This window comes from Ictalurus punctatus, chromosome 8 (genome assembly GCF_001660625.3).
Source record: "Ictalurus punctatus breed USDA103 chromosome 8, Coco_2.0, whole genome shotgun sequence".
Taxonomy (NCBI): domain Eukaryota; kingdom Metazoa; phylum Chordata; class Actinopteri; order Siluriformes; family Ictaluridae; genus Ictalurus; species Ictalurus punctatus.
Genome location: NC_030423.2, coordinates 13,018,796 through 13,031,434, shown reverse-complemented (window position 1 = coordinate 13,031,434; position 12,639 = coordinate 13,018,796). Strand labels below are relative to the sequence as shown.

General features: G+C 40.6%; 1 protein-coding gene across 3 annotated transcripts in view; it reads left to right on the top strand.

The window, feature by feature from the left end:
- Positions 1-12,639, top strand: part of mid2 (midline 2) — a 158,232-nt gene that overhangs the window by 38,085 nt on the left and 107,508 nt on the right. For 2 of the 3 annotated variants that reach the window (XM_017474598.3, XM_053682025.1), the window contains exon 2: positions 11,176-11,300. The exons of the other annotated variant lie outside the window; for it this stretch is intronic. The gene's annotated coding sequence lies outside the window, so the exon portion shown is untranslated. The remainder of the gene's footprint in view (positions 1-11,175; positions 11,301-12,639) is intronic. 3 annotated transcript variants of the gene reach the window in all.

Below are 12,639 nucleotides of genomic sequence, written 5' to 3'. Positions count from 1 at the left end.
TTAATTTGCACTTAGCATTTATATGTGTGTGACTGCTGTTCGGCTGCTGCGCTGCTGCAGAGTACCACCAGATCTTTTTTCATTAGTCGATTCTGCTTGACAAATGCAGCTCAATATGTCATTTGCTTTTGGGCAAATGCTAATGCAGTTTGTTTTGTTTTTTTGTTTTGTTTTGTTTTTTCCTTCGGTCACTTAATAGAAGAACGATTGTAGTGTTTACTTGGTAGCACGAGGTTTTTTTAAGGGGAATTAATTTTTTGGGCTTAACGCAAACACCTTTCTTTTGACAAACATCAGGAGTACACAATTGTGTTGTGCATAGTATTGTTAGTACTAACAGTTTTGATTTATGTGGTCATTACAGTTGGCTGCAGTGCCGTAAACGAGCCATTTAACTTTTGGACAATGACCTGTCTTGCCCTTTCTCTCCATAAAGCTGCTGGAATGTGGCAGCACTTGTCTGAGAAAGCACTTGTGTGGGAAGAAAAATGAGAGGTCTGTGAGCCAGACATGCTAATCGAACAGGGCCATAGACCAAATGCCCTCATTCCTCTTTCTCTCTCTCTCTCTCAGACACACAAACACCCACAAGCACTCCACTGAGCCTTCAGTTCCACATGGTAGCACTCAGGAGGAACTGTGCCCCATCCAGCCCTTTCTTCATCAGATTTTCGGAAGTCATTAATAGATCCCTGATTAATCGTAGACCCCAAAGAGCAATAAAAAAGAACTTTATTATGCCAACAAAGTAACTGAATGAACTCAATTTATAAATCATTGACATTTCACTTTTAGTACATTTCTCTGACCCCCAGTGATCCTGGCATTCGTAGGAAATGTCTTGCAGTGAAATGGGGTACAGTGGAAAGGAAAGCAGAGGCTGAGGGTGCTGACAGATCCATGGTGTGTGACAAGCTCCAGTCTTTCATCACAGACCGTTCTGCGCCACCAGCCCCTAAAAATGCTGACCTTTTACTTCCACACACCTGCCTCTATTCACAGCCTCCTACTGCTATTAAAATGAAAAGAGGTGTCCAGTGTAAGAGTTGGCTGTTATTCAAATCAGACGCCTGACTTTAATGAATGTTGTTTCTCTTCTCTGTGATGGATAGATGGGAGCTGAATTAAGTAGGCTGGCCTCTTTGAAACTGCGAAAAGTGCCTTTGAGTATGAATGTTAATCAGAAAGTAGCATGTTGTCATCAATTACATTATTATGGCTTATCACAGAGTACATTAATTACTAGCTAAGGTGATGTGTTGCTTTTAAAATGGAAGAGCTTACTTAAAAAAAAAACAAAAAAAAAACTGACAAGTAAGGTTTTAATAAATCTAGCAATAATAAACCTCGCGGAAATAAATCTCAAAAGTTTTCCTAATCCGACATTTTAATAATTATACTACTGCTGCAGCGATATATGGCATTTGATGTTATTCTCTTTGAAAATGTTTGGTTTTATCATGAACAGGTGGACGTAAGCGTGAGCTTCATCGCTATTAAAAATCCAAATCAGTAGGCAGACTCATGGTCAAAAAGCGAGCAGAGGTCAAATGATCAGGCAAAACAGAGCAATACAGAGAAAGTAAAAAGATCAAAACCAGGAAGACAATCAGGAAATAACGCTGAGACTTGCTACTAGAATAGATGAATGAGTTGCTTGATTGGCACTAAACAAGAAACAGGTGTTTTGGTGTTCAGGTGAGTGTGAGTGTTGTAAAGTCTGGCCTGGGATTGGATTGGGACAAGGTGGTGACTCTGGATCTGTAGAGGAAGCGGATGTGACAGGTTTTAACATTAAGCTGTGTGGGGATCAAACTGTATCATTTTAAAGTGCATAATTTTTTTAGGTCTCATAAAACAGGTTTACAAGCTTCCAAGGTAAAAAAAAAAAAAAAACACTTTCATTTTCTCATAATTTACATTGCCGCATCACTTCTTTTTCTCAGCGTCACAAACGACTCGCTCAGGGATCCGTTCACTCTAAACTCCTCCTTTCAGAAAGCCTACTCTGCTCTGATTGGTCAGATGTCCCAGTCTCTTGTGATTGCTCTGCCGCTCACAGCGCATGTCGGAAAGGGACCGCTCATTACCATATCTGAATTTCAGCTCAGTAATAATGTTGTCGGTTTTACTTTATCAATTTGAGCCCGAGTCCGATAGTGATGCATCAACCGAGTCTATCTAAGTGGTATCGTTTCTAAGTGGTCGGTTTATATGTAGCTTGGCAATAACGTGGGTTAGCCGGTTAGCAGAGGCTAACAGCTAAAAGGCTAACATCTGTGCCCCGGCTGTACACGTGTACAACACAAAACTACGCCTTTGATACACTCGGTAGAAAATATATACATAAATAATTAATCATACTTACAGGTTGTGATCCAGAGGAGCATGATGGTCCAAATAAAGTGAGTACAGCCCCATTTTTAATGAATAATCTTTTCATAAATCCTGCGTTGACAGCTAGATTGGAGAAGCAGTCGTCAGTGAAATGACGGGAACACAAACGAAGGTCGGAGTTGAACTGCTGTGGTATCGTTTTAAAAATGAAACAGCTTTAAAACAACGTTTTAAACAACTTTAAAACAACGTTTTAAAAATGAAACAGCATTCACAAACAGCTCTATAACAAAATCTGAAAAAGCATAATAGGTGCACTTTAATAAATAAAAAGGAGAATTCAAAGTGCAGGCTTAGTTATACAGAACTTCTAGAGCAGGGGTGTCCAATCTTATCCAGAAAGGGCCGGTGTGGGTGCAGGTTTTCATTCCAACCCAGCAGACGTCACACCTGAGTCTACTGAAAGCCAAGATCAACTGATTAAAAAGGTGGAATCAAGTGTGACTCCTGCATGATTGGAATGAAAACCTGCACCCACACCGGCCCTTTGCAGAGAAGATTGGACACCGCTGTCCTAGAGTATCTGAATTTCCCACCAAGAACTGTTGCAAACAAGAGCTCTCTCCATTTATCAAAAGCTAGTCTATAATTTGACTCAGTTGATACTTATTTCAAGAATACAAGAATCTTTACAATTAATACAAATCCATTTTTGCTGTCTGAAAAGTTTCTGTACGTCTTCCTACTAACACTGTTCTGCGGTCTCTCTTTTAGGGTGCGTTTAGCATATTCAGTGATTAGTCCATTTGAATTGTTTAATTAACTGTAGTTTGAATCCAAACCAAATCAAGTAGCAAAATCTATCCATTTCACCGTGTTGAAGACTCGACAAAGCGGTTAATAGATGTGAAAGCACCCTTACTGACTCAGGTAGTACTAGTATTGTCACATTTCTGATCTATATTTGTATAAGAAGTATGTAATCCCTATTTCACAAATCGATTTTGACAACAGTGGTAATTTTTCTAATCATTTTTCATTTTTAATAACTGCAAAAAAAACCTTGAAACCATTGTGTATATACTCAAAGGTGGAGCAGGATGGTGTTGACAGTGTTGACTTATTCACAACAGTGCAGAACATTTATCTCAAGCTCAGGATGTTACCATTAGTGCTGGAGTTCAAACCAGCGCATCTTCAGGGAGCTAATCATAAGCATGAGTTTCTAACTATTGCACTGCTGTGAGCTAAAATGATGTAATACATCACTTCATGCTATAAAGCCACAGTTGTGATGTTAGTCCGCTTACTGTCTCTTACATTTATTGACATTTCATTCAGACGTTAATACCTGCTTAGAGAAATTGGATACTTGAGCATACAAGTCATTATCCTTTGAAGTGATGTCGTTTGAGTTTGCCATCGAGTGCTCGGCAAGCGATGCATATTCACGGATGCACATGACTTTTTCAGTCTGGTTCTCAGGAGAGCACTTGGAGATTTTTTTATGGTACTCACCCCTACAGTGGGCCCCCCCATAGGTCTGACTAAGCGTCATTCTCCTCACTGCCCTCTTCAATGTCTGCCTCAATATCTTCCATTTCATTCCAGTACAAGATGATGGATTTGCTGCTTCAGCTGGCTTTGGGTCAAATGTTTCTGTGGTCATCTTTGTCAAGTGGATGCGCATCAGGGCTGAGAGACGACTATGTGACAGATGGGAGCTGTACTTGGTTTTTATTATGCTGAGATGTGAAAAACCCCCTCTCTCCAGCTGTACTGCTCAAAGGAAGGGTAAGGGACAACTTTGTAGATATTGGAGTAGCAATCTGGTTTGCTTGCATTAACTACCTTGACTAAATCATACACAGAGGACGCTGCCAAGCGTTTTCCTGCTCGCTTTAAACGCATACATTCTCTTAAAGTTGAGTCTTGGTCAGGAGGCAAGATGGCCTCTTATTTATGGAGAATGGTGCTGTGGAGGTCTTGCAAGTGGAAGGATCAAAAACTACAAAATTATCACATGGCGTTAGAGATCCATATCTGTTCCTGTCAGCATCAGCATTGGAAATGGTGTGATTCCTGTGCTGGCCTTCACCATCAAGCAAAAGCGTGAACTGTCCAATGAGTTCATCTTTACATTCTCCTATTGTCAGCTTTTCCTGCTGAAACCTCTGGGAGGTCAGCTGCAAAATGCTGCCAACGTCAAGCATGTTGGCCAGAAAACACTGAAAACGCGCTGTGCAGATTTGCTTCCATTCATTGTCATTGGTTTTAGCCAGTTGCCAGTGTTTTGTTCCTCCATGCAGACCATCTGATATTGTGAAACGTGCCTAATTTCAAAAAGGAGATGCCATTCTCATCCCACAACTTATTTAGCACTTCAACGTTTTTTTTGCTCCACCTTTATGTAAATAAAATCGCAGCAGCTTGACGACGGAACGATTAAACGTAACACAATGTGAAACCATGCGATCAGCTGACTTCACACAGTTCTCAAGGGTGTGTGCAGTGCACAGCATATGCACCAGGGAATCCTCAATCGCAGTCATTTGCTGTAGATTTGGGAGAATGCTGTTGTACATACCGACGTTGACAGCAGCACCATCTGTCCAAACAGTGACTAACTTTGTCCTCCATTCATCCAAGCCTGAGTCAAGGAATAGATTGAGCAGCCCATTCGGTATGTCCCGCGCCGTTCGTTTAGCACCCAGTTCAATTAATCCAAGGAAATCAATGGTGAACTCTCCGCTGGTGGACACAGACAGGATATAAACAATTTACAGCTCAGTTTTTTGTTATGTCCTTTAATCAAAAAGCAGACCCCAAAATTCAGCTGATTTCATCTTTTCCCTCAAATCCATACTGTGAGGCAGTGCTATGCTTTGAATTATTTGCGGGCCCCCCCTCACGTGAATGATAAAGCCCTCCGACATTCACTCCTTGCCTTTTCGATAATACCATATCCTCAGCATACGAAGACATAGGACCTGCGTGTTTAGCTTTATGGAAGGCCACGAGAAAAACATTACACAGAGCCATCCGTTGCTCTTCATTCAACTTGTTTTGCCATCTAGCAAGTGGGCGACTGGATATTTCATCTTGACTAGTATGCTCCTTACTCTTTTCATGTTTATCAAACGCTGGATGACTGAAATTCTTTGTCCCTGCATAGATGACACTAGTTTTGTCTGCTTGATGGGGATGTGAACGTCATATCTTACAGCACATTTGACTGCGCTCATTGTTGGAAGCCATGGCACTTCTTGAAGCCACTTCGGAGAAAACTCGATCTGACGTTTCTGCTGAGGTGGCGGAATGCCAAAGATGTTGCTTAATGTCTGTTATTTTTTGGACATCTCAGTATATACGGTATTACACTTAGTCAATCCGAGACGGTGACTATGCATTTACAGCTGTTGGTACGCAAATGAGTGTTCTAAGCCAGGGGTTCCCAAACTTTTCCGGAGCAAGGCCCCCCAAATGTCATTAACATTTGACCGAGGCCCCCCTTTTGCAAGATGTCTTTAAAACACATTAAAAATACAGACTTTTGAATATATCACCCTTTGTTATTAATAATTACATCTTACATCTTTACATTACATTACATTAGGAATTGATTGTGTGTGTGTGTGTGTGTGTGTGTGTGTGTGTGTGTGTGTGTGTGCGGTTGTCTGAGAGTGAGAAAGAGAAAACATACTAGTGGGAGGGATGGGCTTGGTGGCTCCGACCAAATTGTTGAGGCCCCCCGGGCGCCCCCTGGCGGCCCCCACTTTGAAAACCACTGGTCTAAGCTAGTTAACCCCGCGCATCTTTTATTACGCATTCGCACCAGTTGTGTGCACACCTGTGCATGATTGATGTTGACTGCTTCTTTGTACCAACTTACATCAAAACCTTTCACTCAATATTCAGTCAATACTGCTTAGGCATGAATAATTTTGTTATTTTGCCCCCTGCCACTAAGCAAACCACATCAATCACATCAATTATTATCCTCAGTGATGGACAATTTAGCTTTGACCATCACCATAAACCTACTGAGGGAAGATTAACAGTATACTATGAGTCTGTTCCATGTGCAGCGGTTCTGTGTATGTTCACACTAGCGTGCAACAAGTCTCTTGCATTTTATACTGTAGTTTGTCATTTGGCATGGCATGTAGAGACCACTGTTGTTGACGCTTGTAGGTGTGTACTGTCCAGCATTCTAATGAGAAATGGTATCGGCTATATATCACTTCCACAGCTAACGAGTTAAGCACATTAAATAATGCACTAATTAGTGGGATAATTGGCTGTTTGATTCGCTTGGCTTGGTACTAGCATCATTGTCAGATAAGAATTGGTCCAAGGAATCATTCAAGCCAAATATCTAGATTTGTTACTATAGTGCAGCAAAACATAATTTGCATAGAATTGACTCTGTTGCTGAAATTGTGGCTCCCTGTCACGCACACACGTGAAAATGAAGGATCAGCTATCACTTTTCTAGCTTGCTAGTGTTTCCCAGCTCCAGCCCTTGAGCTTAGTGCGCTTCTCGGTTTCATGTTTTCTTACCCTATTGAACCTAATTTATCTTATGATGGTCTTGATAATTAAGTAATTTAGATTTGGTTGTAAGGGGAATTTACAAAACTGGGCAGTGGGATTAAAACTGAGAAACATTACATCTTTGCAGAGTTGTTTTCCTTCAGCAAACGTCCCAATTTAAGTGATATAGTGACATGACTCTGCTGTCACACCACATCTTATTCTGAAGATTGTTTGAATCTGTTACAGCGGCAATAGCCAACCAATTTAAAAGTGCAACTGCAGTGTTTTCTCCACAGAGAAACAATATCATTTTTCTAGCTGCAGGAAGACAAAAGACACATAAGAAAGTGGTTATTAGGGACTTCAGGAACTTCCTGTGCCATCAGTCTTCCCTTTGTCCCTCAGCCCAAAAGGTAGAAAGAACAGATGCAAACAGTTTTTGTCAAGAATATGGCTCGAATAGGGCTGTGATAGTGTTCAGATGCAGCTTTTTGTCCTTCCTTTCCCATGCTGAACCCCTTCTCCCTGTAGCCTTAGAGATGCTTGGTAGCGCTAAATAAGAAAGGAAATTTAAGTGGTTTCCATCAGTGCCAATGGTGCTCCTTCTGCAGAAACTGAGTACTTGGGTGTTGGGCATTCGAGCCACGCTTCAAGAGCATTCCCCTGCAATAAAAGTCCCATTGACGGTGAAATTCAAGTGAAGCTGCCCTCCAACTTAAGAGATAAATAATAGCTAAATCACTTTGCATGCAGAGTGTGGCTCAGAATGGAACAGCTTCAAACACGAGAGACGTGTCTTATTCTGCGTCTTCTCATTACATAAGCATTACATTCATAACTCGAGCTCACCCTGCTAAACAAGCCAGGCAGCAGGACTATATTAATCCCAGAGAACATTATGCATTTGAGTCTGAATATACCGGATTCATTATGAGATGCTGTTTAACAGTCTAGATGGAATAAATGTGAAGGAAAATTCGGAAATTTAAATGTCCTTCCTGTCGGTTTGAGACAATATATTTTCCCCTCCTCTCACGGTCGTCAAGTGCTCTCCGTGATTCGTCCTAGCATTAAAGTAGACAGGTTATGCAGGTTATTCAAATGCAGTAATATGCCTGTTTTAAAAATGTATTTAGTTTGTTAATACATCTCATTTTCTACTTTCTCCTATATCTGTGCAGCGTTCATTATTTAGATCACTCAAGGTAGGCAGTGTGCTCTGGCAGAGGCAGCTAATTATTGGCCGATGCTGAATGCTTTTCTCATTACACATCAAAAACCGTGGAGAAGCACCTAATCCTGGAGCTTGCTGCATAGCCAGGAAATAGTGTATATCTAAGTGTTTTGTCACCTTAACGCTGCAGCACATGTAAAAAAAAATTCATCTTGGCTTGTCCTCAGAGAAAAGTGTAATATGATGCCTTTTAAATGAACTGACTGTATTTTCCTTGGTTTAACCCATTTAACTGCTTTTAATATTTAGGGTTCTTTACTGTGAATCGAAGAGAGCATTTCACCAACAAGATGGCTAATAGTGGAATTTAAACTCTCAGACCCCTACTGTGTACATAATTAGAATTTTCCAGAAGGAGGCTGAGGATGATTCGGTCATTAGTTTTATACAAACACACAGGTATGATGGCTTTCTCCAGATAATAAGCTAGATCAATTACGCTAAGCCTTACCTGCCGTGTATTCGTATCATCAGGACATCATGCTCACTCTAGTCTCAAGCAAAATGCTTCTTTTCCAAAGGAACAATCTAGATAACATTTATATATCGTACTTTATTAAAAAAGGCTTAAGGTGTGCTTCACAATTGAGAATTCAATTTCTACATCGATCTCTTTATTCCCATGGCACACTGTGTCCTGTGCGCCTGAGATGCATATTTATGATGTTAAAGCACCTTGTCTCTCTGAGCTCAGAGCTGTGAGACCCCAGATGACCCTTATGGATCGGAAATTGTTATGAAACATTTACTAATACAGAAATACAGTGGGGGAAATAAGTATTGAACGCGTCAACATTTTTTTCAGTAAATATTTTTCGAATGAGGCTATTCACATGAAATAGTCTATACGTTGTAAACTCAGTGAGTTAGGAACACTATAATACTGGATCAGGCCTCCCTTTTCAGCAATAATCAAATAGATTGTAGCATTCAAGCGATAATTGGTATTAACAGGCCCAGTGTGTGACGTGTTGTTGATTTAATTTTTTCCTGTAACAGCACACAATACGGTGTTGTATTCCTCACTAGGGATGAGTTTACAGTCTATAGATGGCCTATGAAACATCAAGCACTAAAAGCTGGACTGTCCAAATAGTGAAAGTAAAAATCTATGAATTGTATGTAGATTATTTAATAAACATCAACAACCATAAGCTGTTGTTTAGAATTAGTTCATAGGCTGGTTGATAGCCACGGGATGGTTGTTAACAGTTTATAAATGGTTTGTTGACCACAGAACTATTCAAATAAAGTGTTGCCATTTATTATATATAGGAGAAAGGGGTCAGCTGTAACATTTGTCACTGTTTTTGTACATTTTATGAGCATTCGAAAGGTCCACGAAGGGCATCTGGCATAAAAGCTGTTCCAAATCAAACATGCGCATTGTTGATCCACTGTGGTGACCCCTGAATGGGGAGCAGCCGAAACAACAACAACAACAACAACAACAACACGAGCATTCTAAAGGTCCGATTTTTGACACATGATAGGTACATTTGTCTGTTAACTATTCAGAGTAAACAAATACTGTAGATGTTCCATGTTAATATCACAACATAAATAAATGGTACAGCCAGCTCCATGGGTGTGGTCGGTTGTAACATGGTGTGGGGTCTCAGTCCATTGCATCTGTGGGAGATATAAGTACATCTTTTGCTAATTATTTTTTTATCATGCAGGAACTGTTGGCTGTGCTGTGGCTGTGCTGTAGCTGTGCAGTGTTTGTACCACTTTCTTTACAAATGGATTCTTAAGAGCTTGCATAAATGTTGGGCAACACATTACACACAAATCCAACAGTCTTCTGAATAACAGCTGATATTTGTCAAATTATCTTAAATACTTGTCTTGGTGACACTGTTACAACTGACTCCACACTGCCAAACATCTGACATGTTAACTAATGAGCCACAGCCAGTCGAAACGAGCCTCTTTGGATTTCATTTATATACATAATGAACACATAAGTCAAAACTTCCTCTAGATATGGAAAATTATTTAAAATTAAAATTTCACTTTTTTTTTTTTTTTATGTCAAAATTGGACTCTTGACAAAAATTCTTCAGTGAGGTGATTAGGCTGCTGTTCTGTCGCAAGCAGAAAGAGGATCCCAGTGAGCGCGTGCAGAGTGAGCGTCACCACTTGTTGCTAATTAGAGCAATTTATATTGTTACAACTGACCACCTGCTACAGTTGGCCCCACTCTCCCCTACAGTTTACGGCTTTTATATAATGTTTTATATAACACCAACAGTTAAGGTTGTGAGGTGAATAACATCAAAATCAAAACTTTATTTAATCTGTGTTTTCTTTTTCAACAAGCTGTATTGGCATGAGCATATACATGTACAGTATTACAGGAATGTAGAACTGTTATTAATAAACACTGCATAAAAAGGAAAATGTATTAAAATGTAAAAAAAAAAAAAAAAAAATTAAACATAGAATAATAGCAGGGCTGTGTGTGTGTGTGTGTGTGTGTGTGTGTGTGCGTGTGTGTGTGTGTGTGTGTGTGTGAGTGGGCAACTCACTGTGCCTAAAATTCTAAAACGCAGCTCTCCTTCATTCCTCCTAACAGAACTGTCAGTGTTGGGTAGAAGGGAGAACTGGGGGTGTGTGGATTGAAATTTCACATAAGTGTTTGAATTTATCACACTCAGTTAGAAAGTGCAGCTCTGTCTCCATTGTGTTGCTGTTGCACTGTGTGCATTCTCTGCTCTGTAGGGAGCCATGATTGCTTATAGCGGCCCGTCTCTATGGCCAGTGTGTGTGTGCTCTCTATCTTTCTCTCTCTCTCTCTCTCTCTCTCTCTGTCTCTGTGTGTGTGTGTGTTTGTGTGTGTGTCTATCCTGCTTCTGTCTGGAGTGTCTGAGTACAGCAGCTCTGCAATACTAAATAGACTGGGGCCCTCTGGTACTTATCCACTCATGGCAGCACGAGTATTCGCTGTTCACCATCACTCCACCCTGACAGTCCAGCTGGAGTCCACACATACACACACACACACACACACACACACACAGAGTCCTTTCCTCTCACTTATACTCTGATATTTTCTACAGGTTCAGCCATGTCCTAGAAACTCATAGAAGTTTCTCAGACCTCCCATCGATTCAGAGATAACGCATTTGCTGTCAGGCTCTCACAACAAGGCCTCCCTGCCTGCATGATCCCTGCCTTCTGACAGGTACTTAGCTCAGCTCTCTTCCCCAGATAATGCAGACTCATGCTGTGTGTGTGTGTGTGTTTGTGTGTGTGTGTGCGTGCATGTCAGCTGCCTCATTCAATTATATCACAGCCCTGACATGCCCAAACACTTATTATGGCCGGGAGCTTTATGGATCTAGACGCAGATCCTCATGAACATGAAAGGCATGTCTGACACGTCATGCAAATGTCCATAATCCAGTAAAATAACATGCAGATGAACCATAACAAAGCATAAACTACAGAGTGAGCATAAGGACGTGCGTCGAATGTGATTTCTTCACGTATGAACCATTTGTTGCTCATTGCACAACCTTCCTTGTAACCAGTCACTGTTGTGATGTCATCGGTACATTTCTCCGACTCCTCCCACTGCTGACCCGCTGAACATTTCCCTCCAGACTCGAGAACCAGCTTGCGCGCAAGAAACCTTTTGTATATCGTCACAACTCAGACACGTTTAAGCCCAAACAAGTCATCTTACTAGTTTGTTCACACAGGTGAATAGCTAAGAATACAGCTCATTTGAAATGAAGCAGTTGCATAATTCAAAGTCAGCAGTTGAAAATAATTTTTTATTATTTTTATGGCCTATTACACCTAAAAAAAAAAATTAAAAAAAAAAATGGATGCAAACAGCTTTGTAGATGCAGCTCCTAGTGTTAAGTCTCTCAGCATTTTCGAGTGTGTACTGGCACTGTGAAAGCTTTGATTCTAACAGACATGGTGTCATCTCTGACAGATAGTACTGTTTCGCCTGAGTGTGAACGTACTGCCATGCTGCATGGCTACGAACCAAAATACATTCTCGAAATACATATTTACAGTATCTGATATTATGATCATGACAGATTTATAATGTAATATTCTCAGACAAACCTAGGTCACCCTGTTGTTTTTATATGGTAACGTGTGTGAGTCGTGAGCCTTCCATTAGTAAATGAGAAATGCTCTTCCACTAATCATCCCCAAACTTTCTGCCAGGGTTGTTAAGCACTGCATAATATTTGGGAAAAAATGATACTCTACTTGCAGCAAATTACGGTGATTTTAAGCTGCAATAATGATTCCAAGACTACCACCTCTCATGCAGCCAGTTTTACAAAGCCCATTTGTCATTGCCTGGTTCGTCGGTCTAGTGGTCCTATGTGCTGGCAGTGCTTTGTTTTTTTTAATCCTCAGCAACTGTAAACCCTCAGGTATGTTATAGCCTATACAAACTTCCTTCCAGCTGATCCAAACAACAAAAGACAGCAGCCAGCAACGTGACAGTAATAGTGTTACTAGGTGCTCTGTCATATAATGTAAACATTATTTAA